Source organism: Aquarana catesbeiana, linkage group LG05 (assembly GCF_042186555.1).
Source record: "Aquarana catesbeiana isolate 2022-GZ linkage group LG05, ASM4218655v1, whole genome shotgun sequence".
Lineage (NCBI taxonomy): Eukaryota > Metazoa > Chordata > Amphibia > Anura > Ranidae > Aquarana > Aquarana catesbeiana.
In genome coordinates, this window is record NC_133328.1 from 633531093 (window position 1) to 633544846 (window position 13754).

Below are 13754 nucleotides of genomic sequence, written 5' to 3' on the forward strand. Positions count from 1 at the left end.
GGCTTGCGTTGCGCGGAGAATGCAGGATTAAGGAGAGTGTTTCTCTCAGAATGCAGGGATCAGGAGTGCTTGCTCTCAGAATGCAGGGATCAGGAGTGCGTTGCTCTCAGAATGCAGGGATCGGGAGTGTGTTTTGCTCAGAATGCAGGGATCGGGAGTGTGTTATGCTCAGAATACAGGGATTAGAAGTGTGTTATGCTCAGAATGCAGGGATCAGGAGTGTTTTGCTCAGAATGCAGGGATCAGGTGTGTTTTGCTCAGAATACAGGGATCGGGAGTGTGTTACGCTATGGGCAGTTTAAATAGCTGCAGAAAACGTGGTAGGCTGCAGGACAGTTGGAAGAGATAAAAAGTGAGCAGGCATAGAAAGGGTGCAAGACAGCCACACGTTCATCTGTCTTGTACAGTGGCGGGGCATCCATAAGGGCGCATGGGCACCGCCCCCTCTCTCCAGCCACCCCCTCTATGACCAATGGATAGATTCATGCATTGCATGAATCCATCTATGGCCGCCGCTGTCACCCCCTATTCAGTCGCCCAGCCCCTTTTTCGGGCGCCTGAATTACAGCGGCGGGGGGTGTTTAGGCTCTAATAGGCATAAAAAAGTGACCTGCGAGTGCCATGGCCCAGGTGCGTTAGAACAGCGAATGAATATTCGCTGCCCTAACACTGAACCGCCTCTCCGCCCATCAGGTGCTCGGGTCTGTTACTTGCAAGGGGAGAAGGGAGGAGGATCGGATTGTGTGAAAGTGTTCAACTTATGGCAAAATGAAAGTGTAGATAAAGGGAGAAGCAAAGGGTGAGCCATTTGTAGCAGAAATAATTGAAAGAAGCTCATCACCCTGATGGGGGGCCCCATGTGCACCTGGGGCTCCTGGGCAGTGCCCACTGGATAAGACGGCCCTGCTATAACCACTTGGACTGCTTGTGACCCTTGTCCTTACTGCCCATCAGTGCAGAACAAGTTTCCTATGGGGTGCCTATGTCTGGAAGAAGGGATCTAGCTTAGATCCTTAGATCCAGCATTGTCATAACAGGAGCCACTATAACCACTTGGACTGCTTGTCACCCTTGTCCTCACTGCCCATCAGTTCAGAACAAGTTTCCTACGGGGCTTCTATGTCTGGAGGAAGGGACCTAGCTTAGATCCTTTCTCCTGACTCTGGCAGATGTCTTCCCACATAAAGGAAGATAATATAAAAAAATAAATAAGGGTAATTGAATCCTCAGAAAGCTAATTTTGGCCATAGAAAAACTGTAATTATAGAAAAAAATAGCAGCAAAGAACCAAGGAGTACTTCACATGATGTGGTGTTGGCTTGGAAGAAATATGAAAAAGCTTCTAATGCTTCCTACAGATGACAAGGTAGAGGCCAAACAATTGTTCCACCAAATACTCATGGTATAAAAAAATAAAGCCAGTGTCTATATGTGGGGGGAGCCTAGCTGATATCTCCATCTGGAAAGAACCCCACTGGCTGATTGACTCTCCCCAATCCGATCCAAGCAAAGATGTCCAGAAATATCATATCAATCCCTGAGCTGATCATGGTTGGCTAGATAGAAGGAAGATAATAAAAATACCTCCAGAATTAATCAATTAAAATACCTCCTTGTCTAAAATATAAGGACATCTTCATATATACCCAAAGCTCACCAAAAGAGGTTCACTATGGTATGGTATGTGGTACTTTATTATTAAATAAGAAGTAAGGTAAAAAATGGACACAAGAATCCTAAAACCCACTTCCAATGTCAATGTTGTCAAATCAACTTGCCCTTGCATCCCATCTCTTACTAGTTCCACCAAAACAAGTGCTAATGGCTACTGTTCTACACAAGTCCTTATTCCCCCGTCCTTCATCCCCCCTGTGGCTTCACCCCAGGAGGTTAAAGTTGACTTTCCCTATGTAAATGTTTTCCTAATAATAATGTCCAATTGTAAAGTCTAAGACTTGCATGTACAACTGTCAATATGGCACAACAAAGCCCACAGATCACAAATGTTTCCTTTTGTAATAAGCTATTGAGCAACTCACAGTAAATATCTAAGCTATTTGTTATAGCCAAGGCAGGGCCAAACTCCATGAAATATACTGTATACTGTAGTTTACAGAGCAAAATGGACCAATACTTACCAATGAACAAAACCAGAGTTTCCATTGCTGAATCCCCAAATGGACGGGCAGCAGCCAGAGTATGGCACGGGAGCTGAGGGGGAGCCGATGGACACAGGTACCCCCAGGGGGGACCCCAGGAGGCAGACACAGCATAAGTGAAGGTGAATGGTCCTATTGTCTCAGTATGTAGCTTGATAGATATCAGCTGTAAACATAGATGTATATGTCTCAATGATTTGCCAAAATTTAGTAAAATAAACAGCAAGTTATATAATATAATAATATTTTTGTATGAGAACATGTATGCTCTAGCATAAGTATATGTGTCAAGCTTTACTAAAAAAGCAGAGTAGACAAAAGTTGTACAGTTATTTGTATAGAACATAAATGGAATAACCTGATCCAATAATGGAGCAGACATCGAGACCACGGATAAAAAAGTAATTCCTGAAAAAATCTATCTATCTATCTATCTATCTATCTATCTATCTATCTATCTATCTATCTATCTATCTATCTATCTATCTATCTATCTATCTCTCTCTATCCATCTATCTTGCAGAGACTCTAGGGAATGAAATGGCGATCATTGCAATTTTTTTATGTTACACAGTATTTGCACATCGTTTTTTTCAAACGCATTTTAAAAAAATACACTTTAATGTTAAAAAAAACACAATATATACCCTAATTTTTTTGCAAAATATGAAAGATGTTATGCCGAGTAAATAGATACCTAACATGTCATGCTTTAAAATTGCGCACACTCGTGGAATAGCAACAAAAGACTACAGTATCTAAAAATCTGCACGCGAACACGGAAGGATGGGGGAACTTTACTTTTTTTTCTTATTTGTTTCATTTTTTATTTTTTTGTTTTTATTTTTTATCATGTTTATTTCGATTACAAGGAATGTAAACATCGCAAACATAAACACCTTGTTAGGGTTGCACCAATAGCACTTTTTTAAGACTGAGTACAAGTACCAATAGCTTTTTTTTAACAGTGGCACTAAAAGGCAGCACTGATTGGCATAACTGATGGGCACAGATTGGCCTCACTGCAACTTTTAAATAGTATAAAATAGAAATTAATAAAATTTCATACCGCGCTCAATAAACCAAATCGCGTGATATAAATTACTCATATAAACATATGCATGTGAAAAATGATATAAATGAACTTTGTAAATACAACAATGAAATTATAACGAAATTATAATGAACCGCCACCAAACGATTCTTCAATCCAGTGAACGGTGAAAATACAATTCTGTGAATGGGAAAGGTGCCGTCCTCCACCAATCTAGGCAAACATCCTACTCACCGGATAGATCTGACACCCATGACAGGTGTCAAATAAGCAGAGAATGTATATCATGATGTCCCCACCCAGTATAGGCGTCTCTCCCCAATGATATGGCCAAAACGAGATTTGTAGATCAGAAAAAGAAAGAAAAGCTCCTCATAGTGTAGCTTGTAGCCGTTTATTTGAAAAATGTAATCGTTCCATTAAAAACACATAAAATGGAGCCGGTATGCCAAGTTGCGCTCCACCTGCACTCCAACCTCGATAGCAGAAGTGATGTATCACGTACCTAATCCAATGCGTTTCGTCAGCACGTCTGACGTCTTCAGTTCATTTTTCAAATAAATGGCTACAAGCTGAACTATTGGGAGCTTTTCTTTCTTTTTCTGCATGTTTCTGTTTATGCTCTGCATATGTTTGTTAGGAGTAATTTATATCACATGATTTGGTTTATTGAGCGCGGTATGAAATTTATTCATTTCTATTTTCACATTTCATGGTTTCAGAGTGCGGGGCAAAGAGGCTATACTTCTTTATTTTTTTAACAATTTAAAATAATATAGTTCATGTTTTTCCAAGACAAATATGCTGGTGTTCTGTCAGAATCGGCGACCCATCAGATTCGGTAACTAAAGTGAAGTTCCGTCAGAACACTGCGGTACACCCTGCACTCAGCCGCAGTAAGTCTGCAGTCAGAAGGTGGCAGCGGACATCTTGTTACACCCAGCCAAGTCTTGAATTTCAGACTTATTTTAGCAGTAAACTGAGCTTATATGGTTTAAATACAGTATTTTATAATCCGTGAGATTATTTTGATATTGAATTTTAAAAGCAGCGGCGTTCTGTCAGATTACCAAACCTGTTAGATTAGCAGGCTTGCCGCTGCTTTTCAAATTCAACATCAAAACATGTCTCATGGATTTTAAAATACTGTATTTCACTATATGGGCAGGGTGCACCAAGATGTCCGCTGCAGCCTTCTGACTGCAGGCTTACTGTGGCTGAGTGCAGGGTGCACCAAGATGGTCGCTGCGGTGTTCTGCGGTGTTCTGATGCAACGTCACATCCATTACCAAACCTGACGGGTCTCCGATTCTGATGGAACACCAGAATATTTGGCTGCGCCCCTGCCCTGGCCAGCTTAGCTGCCAGCGTGTTGTTGAATGTTGACGCTGACCCCCTCTGTCTTCTCTCTGCCCACAGACTTCTGGGAATAAGCAAGTGATGCTGTTCAGAATAGCGCTACCAGATTGTGTAACGGAAGTGATGTTCCTACCAAAAAATACTTACTGCGCATGCTCTATGCGTTCCAACATGCGTTCCAAACACTTTATGATCTGACAGGTAGCGGCAATCTGATAAAACAGCGGCAGCGGACATCTTACTACACCCATCTACGTCTTGAATTTCAGAGTAGTTTTAGCAATAAAGTGAGCGTTTATAAATAAATATAGTATGTTGACATTTGTGATGCTGTTTTGATGTTACATTTTGTAACAAGCTGGGCGCCAGCAGTAGGAAGGTGGCGGAAGCCATGTTGGTACACCTCAAACTGCTCAGCTCTTAACCTTTAGGCTTTCAAAATTAAACATACAAACTGCATCACAGATGTCAATATACTATATTTATTTATATACGCTCACTTTATTACTAAAAAAGGTTAAGATCTAGCTGGGTGTAGTAAGATGTCCGCTGCTGCTGTTGTTAAACAACCTGATGGGCTCTGTTGGTAGTGGAGTAGAGAAGTGTGTAGAACGTATAGTGCACCGTGGAACGCATGTTGGAGCGAATTCGCAGTAAGTATTTTTTGTTAAAGGTGTTTATTTTCATTTTTAGACAAAAAAAGAAAGACAAAATCAAAGAAAATAAAAAAAGGAAAAAACAATACAGGCTGACCCCCCCACCCCTTCAACCTCTGCAGCATTGCTGGCAGCACTCATACATCTATTTCCCAAAGACAACCTCTGGATATGACGCTGAGCATGTGCACTCAACTTCCTTGGTCGGCCATGGCGAGGTCTGTTCTGAGTGGAACCTGTCCTGTTATACCGCTGTATGGTCTTGGCCACCGTGCTGCAGCTCAGTTTCAGGGTCTTGGCAATCTTCTTATAGCCTAGGCCATCTTTATATAGAGCAACAATTCTTTTTTTCAGATCCCCAGAGAGTTCTTTGCCATGAGGTGGCATGTTGAACTTCCAGTGACCAGTATGGGAGAGTGGGAGCGATAACTCCAAATTTAACACACCTGCTCCCCATTCCCACCTGAGACATGTCACATGACACCGGGGAGGGAAAATGGCTAATTGGACCCAATTTGGACATTTTCACTTAGGGGTGTACTCACTTTCGTTGCCAGCGGTTTAGCCATGAATGGCTGTGTGTTGAGTTATTTGGAGGGGACAGCAAATTTACACTGTTATACAAGCTGTACACTCACTACTTTACATTGTAGCAAAGTGTCATTTCTTCAGTGTTGTCACATGAAAAGATAGAAAAAAATTTACAAAAATGTGAGGGGTGTACTCACTTCTGTGAGATGCTATATATATATATATATATATATATATATATATATATATAATTTTTTTTTTACAATGCTTTCTTTCTTTTTGTAGGGGGGGGTCAGGGCTGGGCTCAGCCCTTCCTTCTCTGAGCTGGCCGCTCAGCTGTCGGCTAATTGCCAGCTCCTATCTCTCCACAGTTACTCAGCTGTTGTTGATGATATCCTGCTCGTCAGTCCTGCCTACTTAAGCCGTCCAGTCCAGAGGAGCTCTGCTTTCGCTTTGGTCACATCACAAGAAACTCTTGCGTTCCTGTTTAAAGACTGGCTTTGCTGACATCCCTTCTGGCTCCAGATCCTGTTTGCTGTTCCACTACATTGATCCCTGACTTCTGGCTTGGCTGACTATCTGTTCCGGTTACTGAACTCTGGCTATGTTTTGACTACATTTGTTCTTTTTACTTTTATTATTAAACAAGTGTGATTTAACTGTACTTCTGTCTCAGGCTGATTTCATGGTTTCTGTCAGGGGGGGAGTGGACAATCAGTGTGTTTATTTTAGAAATTATTATATTTACAATTTTACATTAGAATATTTTTTATTCAACCCTGTTGGGGGATATGGGGGGCTTTGGTGAGATATGAGGGGTCTAAACAAACCCCTGACATCTCCCCTTTGAGACATGGAAAGGGACTGAGGACACAGATTTCCAAGTCCCTTTCTCAGCAGCCTCATCTGCACTGAAGATGAATGAATAGGAGACAAAGGCTCCTCTCCATTCATAAACTGAAGCATCATAAACACAGTTTACGATGCTCATTTATTATGAATGGGCAGAGTCAGTAATCACTGACTCTGTGCATTCAGAAAAGGAAGGAGCTGGTAAATTAACGGCTCCTTCCTCCGCTCTCCATCCTGAAAGATCTGGCAGGGGGGTGGAGGAGGACGGGGGGGAACAGAGGAGAACACGGAGGAGGAGTAGCACATGGAGGGGGACCGGAGGAGGATGAGGGGGTATTGGAGGAGAACACTGGGGCAGTGTAGTGCATGGAGGGGGACTGGAGGAGGGGGGGACCGGAGGAGAACACGGAGGAGGAGGAGCGCATAGAGGGGGACCGGAGATTAACACAGAGGAGCGCACGGAGGGGGAGCGGATGGGGACGGGGGATGGAGGAGGATACAGGGGACACTCAGGAACAATCGGTGTGGGGCAGAAGTTACAATCACCGATCTCCCTGTGCTTCTCCTCCTCTCCCCTTCGCGGCTTTCAGCTGCTTTATTGAAAGCCACACAAGGAGATCAGTGATTATAACTTCCCTTGCCACTGCATCGATTGTTTCTGAGTGTCCGGGTATCGGGTGAAGCATCGGGAGCAACTGCACAAGTACTCCTGCAAATACTCGGTATCGGTCCCGATACTGATACTAGTACGCACATGCCCGATAGCTGGTAAATGCATTGGCTGATTGCACGGCACACCCACTCCGACTAGCGGGGATTTGGCCATGCGTTCCACAGGCAGCAAGCACTTCTTATTTGCTTGGTCTAAAAGGGTAGTAGGGTAGGAGCCAGTCAACAATGGCACCGGCCAATGAAACACGATCAGTTCGTGGTTAGATGAGGACACCTCCTAGCAACTCCTGGGGTGAAATTTAGACTACACCGAAGCAACATTGTAGAATCCATTGCTTCGTTCGCCATCTTGTGCTTATATAGAATACTGCACCATTCACCATAACCCAATGGAAAAAGCTGGTTCATGGTATTGGGTACATTCCTATCGGGATTGCATCAACCCATAAAATGGAAGATCACAGACCAACAAGAAGATACAGCAACAGCAAGGAAATGAACATATAAAATAAAACAAAATATTAATGTTATTCTACTCTTCACAAAAAAGATATATATACAGAGCAAGGCTGTAACCAAAGAATGGATATGACAGATTGACCTCTCATTGGAACATTACAGATCATGAAATGCACAGTAAATGTGACCACTCATACATAGCGGATAGTGTGAATATCTCTCTGTCGATGTTCATTCAGATTCCCTAAAGGATGAAGTCCGCTCAATCCCATTAGTGGTCAATGGGATTGACCGAGTCCATCCCATAGTCCCGACATGAACCCTTCCAGGAATGGGCCATAACTGGCTGAATCGTTTAACCCGGGTGGTTGAATGGCACATAAAACACTATCCACCTGGTCTCTCTTTGAAGGAGGATATTGTCCTGGTCCCCACCCCTTGAACTGGGGTGGATCCGGTCAAGTATCAGAAATGTTATGTCCGGGAATCTTCCCTGGTGGACATCCCATACATGTCTCCCCAGGGGTAGAAGTGTATATTGGTGGTCAGTGTAGAGGTGACCCCTACATTGATGGTCATGTGGGGGTGACCCCTTATATTGCTGATCAGTGTAGAAGTGCCCCCTTACATTGGTGGTTAGTGTAGAAGTGAACCTTTACATTGGCGGTCAGTGTAGAAGTGACCCTTTACATTGGTGGTCAGTGTAGAAGTGACCCCTTACATTGGTAGTTAGTGTAGAAGTGTCCCCTTACATTGGTGGTCAGTGTAGAAGTGACCCCTTACATTGGTGGTTAGTGTAGAGGTGACCCCTTACATTGGTCAACATAGAAGTGTCTCCTTATATTGGTGGTCAGTGTAGAAGACCCCCCCTACATTGATGGTCATGTAGAGGTGACCCCTTACATTGATGGTCGTGTAGAAGTGACCCCTTACATTGGCAGTGAGTTTACGTGACCCCTTAGACTGGGTTCACACATTTTCGAATTGGATGCGGGTTTCCCCTCATCCAATTCACATATCAGGAAATTGTCCGGCTCTCTATTGAGCTGGTTCACACATCTCTGGAGCGGCTCCGGTGCAAATTCCACAAGAGTCCTGTGCGTCTTTTGGTCAGTTTCAGGTCCGAATTCAGCCCAAAATTCTGTCTGAAATCGGACCTGAAACAGTGAATGGAGACGCACAGAACCCCCTGCTGTGAGCCGCTCCATGCTCCAGTGTGAACCCTCCTGACATTGGTGGTCAGTGTAGAAGTGACCCCTTACATTGGGGGTCAGTGTAGAAGTGTCCCCTTACATTGGTGGTCCATGTAGAAGTGACCCCTTACATTGGTGGTCAGTGTAGAAGTGACCTCTTACATTGGTGGTCAGTGTAGAAGTGTCCCCTTACATTGGTGGCCAGTGTAGAAGTGTCCCCTTACATTGGTGGTCAGTGTAGAAGTGTCCCCTTACATTGATGGTCAGTGTAGAAGTGACCCCTTACATTGGTGGTGAGTTTAGGTGACCCCTTAGACTGGGTTCACACATTTGCGAATTGGATGCGGGTTTCCCCTCATCCAATTCACATATCAGGAAATTGTGACCGGCTCTCTATGGGGCTGGTTCACACATCTCTGGAGCGGCTCTGGTACAAATTCCACAGGAGTCCTGTATGTCTTTTGCTCAGTTTCAGGTCCAAATTCAGCCCAAAATTCTGGATGAAATCAGACCTGAACCAGTGAATGGAGACGTGGACCCCCTGCTGTGAGCCGCTCCATACTCCAGTGTGAATCCAGCCTGACATTGGTGGTCAGTGTAGAAGTGACCCCTTACATTGGTGGTCAGTGTAGAAGTGACCCTTGACATTGGTGATCAGTTTAGAAGTGACCCCTTACATTGGTGGTTGGTGTAGAGGAGACCCCTTACATTGGTGGTCTGTGTAGAAGTGACCCCTTACATTGGTGGTTGGTGTAGAGGAGACCCCTTACATTGGTGATCAGTGTAGAAGTGACCCCTTACATTGGTGGTTGGTGTAGAGGAGACCCCTTACATTGGTGATCAGTGTAGAAGTGACCCCTTACATTGGTGGTTGGTGTAGAGGAGACCCCTTACATTGGTGGTCAGTGTAGAAGTGACCTCTTACATTGGTAGTCAGTGTAGAAGTGACCTCTTACATTGGTGGTCAGTGTAGAAGTGTCCCCTTACATTGGTGGTCAGTGTAGAAGTGACCCCTTACATTGGTGCTCAGTGTAGAAGTGTCCCCTTACATTGGTGGTCGGTGTAGAGGTGACCCTGTACATTGGTGGTCGATGTAGAAGTGACCCCTTACATTGGTGGTCAGTATAGAAGTGACCCCTTACATTGATGGTCAGTGTAGAAGTGTCCCCTTACATTGGTGGTTAATGTAGAAGTGACCCCTGACATTGGTGATCAGTGTAGAAGTGACCCCTTACATTGGTGGTTGGTGTAGAGGAGACCCCTTACATTGGTGGTCTGTGTAGAAGTGACCCCTTACATTGGTGGTTGGTGTAGAGGAGACCCCTTACATTGGTGATCAGTGTAGAAGTGACCCCTTACATTGGTGGTTGGTGTAGAGGAGACCCCTTACATTGGTGGTCAGTGTAGAAGTGACCTCTTACATTGGTGGTCAGTGTAGAAGTGTCCCCTTACATTGGTGGTCAGTGTAGAAGTGTCCCCTTACATTGGTGCTCAGTGTAGAAGTGTCCCCTTACATTGGTGGTCGGTGTAGAGGTGACCCTGTACATTGGTGGTCGGTGTAGAGGTGACCCCTTACATTGGTGGTCAGTGTAGAAGTGACCCCTTACATTGATGGTCAGTGTAGAAGTGTCCCCTTATATTGGTGGTTAATGTAGAAGTGACCCCTTACATTGGTGGTCAGTGTAGAAGTGACCCCTTACATTGGTGGTTAATGTAGAAGTGACCCCTTACATTGGTGGTTGGTGTAGAGGTGACCCCTTACATTGGTGGTCAGTGTAGAAGTGTCCCCTTACATTGGTTGTCAGTGTAGAAGTGACCCCTTACATTGGTGGTCAGTGTAGAAGTGTCCCCTTACATTGGTGGTCAGTGTAGAAGTGTCCCCTTACATTGGTGGTCAGTGTAGAAGTGACCCCTTACATTGATGGTCAGTGTAGAAGTGTCCCCTTACATTGGTGGTTAATGTAGAAGTGACCCCTTACATTGGTGGTCAGTGTAGAAGTGACCCCTTACATTGGTGGTTAATGTAGAAGTGACCCCTTACATTGGTGGTTGGTGTAGAGGTGACCCCTTACATTGGTGGTCAGTGTAGAAGTGTCCCCTTACATTGGTTGTCAGTGTAGAAGTGACCCCTTACATTGGTGGTTGGTGTAGAGGTGACCCCTTACATTGGTGGTCAGTGTAGAAGTGTCCCCTTACATTGGTGGTCAGTGTAGAAGTGTCCCCTTACATTGGTGGTCAGTGTAGTAGTGACCCCTTACATTGGTGGTCAGTGTAAAAGTGACCCCTTACATTGGTGGTCAGTGTAGAAGTGACCTCTTACATTGATGGTCAGTGTAGAAGTGTCCCCTTACATTGGTGGTCAGTGTAGAAGTGTCCCCTTACATTGGTGGTCAGTGTAGAAGTGACCCCTTACATTGGTAGTTAGTGTAGAAGTGACCCCTTACATTGGTGGCTGGTGTAGAGGTGACCCCTTACATTGGTGGTCAGTGTAGAAGTGACCCCTTACATTGATGGTCGTGTGGGGGTGACCCCTTACATTGGTGGTCAGTGGTGAAGTGACCCCTTACATTAGTCAACATAGAAGTGTCTCCTTACATTGGTGGTCAGTGTAGAAGACCCCCCTACATTGATGGTCGTGTGGGGGTGACCCCTTACATTGGTGGTCAGTGGTGAAGTGACCCCTTACATTGGTGGTCAGTGTAGAAGTGACCCCTTACATTGGTTAACATAGAAGTGTCTCCTTACATTGGTGGTTAGTGTAGAAGTGACCCCTCACATTGGTGGTCAGTGTAGAAGTGACCCCTTACATTAGTGGTTAGTGTAGAGGTGACCCCTTACATTGGTGGTCAGTGTAGAAGTGACCTCTTACATTGGTAGTCAGTGTAGAAGTGACCTCTTACATTGGTGGTCAGTGTAGAAGTGTCCTCTTACATTGGTGGTCAGTGTAGAAGTGACCCCTTACATTGGTGCTCAGTGTAGAAGTGTCCCCTTACATTGGTGGTCGGTGTAGAGGTGACCCTGTACATTGGTGGTCGATGTAGAAGTGACCCCTTACATTGGTGGTCAGTGTAGAAGTGACCCCTTTCATTGATGGTCAGTGTAGAAGTGTCCCCTTACATTGGTGGTTAATGTAGAAGTGACCCCTTACATTGGTGATCAGTGTAGAAGTGACCCCTTACATTGGTGGTTGGTGTAGAGGAGACCCCTTACATTGGTGGTCTGTGTAGAAGTGACCCCTTACATTGGTGGTTGGTGTAGAGGAGACCCCTTACATTGGTGATCAGTGTAGAAGTGACCCCTTACATTGGTGGTTGGTGTAGAGGAGACCCCTTACATTGGTGGTCAGTGTAGAAGTGACCTTTTACATTGGTGGTCAGTGTAGAAGTGTCCCCTTACATTGGTGGTCAGTGTAGAAGTGTCCCCTTACATTGGTGCTCAGTGTAGAAGTGTCCTCTTACATTGGTGGTCGGTGTAGAGGTGACCCTGTACATTGGTGGTCGGTGTAGAGGTGACCCCTTACATTGGTGGTCAGTGTAGAAGTGACCCCTTACATTGATGGTCAGTGTAGAAGTGTCCCCTTATATTGGTGGTTAATGTAGAAGTGACCCCTTACATTGGTGGTCAGTGTAGAAGTGACCCCTTACATTGGTGGTTAATGTAGAAGTGATCCCTTACATTGGTGGTTGGTGTAGAGGTGACCCCTTACAGTGGTGGTCAGTGTAGAAGTGTCCCCTTACATTGGTTGTCAGTGTAGAAGTGACCCCTTACATTGGTGGTCAGTGTAGAAGTGACCCCTTACATTGGTGGTCAGTGTAGAAGTGTTCCCTTACATTGGTGGTCAGTGTAGAAGTGACCCCTTACATTGATGGTCAGTGTAGAAGTGTCCCCTTACATTGGTGGTTAATGTAGAAGTGACCCCTTACATTGGTGGTCAGTGTAGAAGTGACCCCTTACATTGATGGTCGTGTGGGGGTGACCCCTTACATTGGTGGTCAGTGGTGAAGTGACCCCTTACATTAGTCAACATAGAAGTGTCTCCTTACATTGGTGGTCAGTGTAGAAGACCCCCCTACATTGATGGTCGTGTGGGGGTGACCCCTTACATTGGTGGTCAGTGGTGAAGTGACCCCTTACATTGGTGGTCAGTGTAGAAGTGACCCCTTACATTGTTGGGTAGTGTAGAGGTGACCCCTTACATTGGTGGTCAGTGTAGAAGTAACCCTTTACATTGGTGGTCAACATAGACATGTCCGCTTACATTGGTGGTCAGTGTAGAAGAACCCCCTTACATTGGTGGTCAGTGTAGAAGTGATCCCTTACATTGGTTAACATAGATGTGTCTCCTTACATTGGTGGTTAGTGTAGAAGTGACCCCTTACATTAGTGGTTAGTGTAGAGGTGACCCCTCACATTGGTGGTCAGTGTAGAAGTGACCCCTTACATTAGTGGTTAGTGTAGAGGTGACCCCTCACATTGGTGGTCAGTGTAGAAATGACCCCTTACATTGGTAGTCAGTGTAGAAGACCCCCCTACATTGATGGTCGTGTGGGGGTGACCCCTTACATTGGTGGTCAGTGTAGAAGTGACCCCTTACATTGGTGGTGAGTTTAGGTGACCCCTTAGACTGGGTTCACACATTTGTGAATTGGATGCGGATTTCTCCTCATCCAATTCACATATCAGGAGATTGTGACCGGCTCTCTATGGAGCTGGTTCACACATCTCTGGAGCGGCTCCGGTGCAAATTCCACAGGAGTCCTGTGCGTCTTTTGGTCCGTTTCAGGTCCGAATTCAGCCCAAAATTCTGTCTGAAATCAGA

At 45.0% G+C, this 13754-nt stretch overlaps 1 long non-coding RNA gene across 1 annotated transcript in view; it reads right to left on the reverse strand.

Moving 5' to 3' along the window:
* LOC141146177 (uncharacterized) overlaps positions 1-13754 on the reverse strand; it is a 104326-nt gene that overhangs the window by 59687 nt on the left and 30885 nt on the right. The window contains exon 2 of the long non-coding RNA XR_012244749.1: positions 2139-2325. This is a non-coding gene — a long non-coding RNA (uncharacterized lncRNA). The remainder of the gene's footprint in view (positions 1-2138; positions 2326-13754) is intronic.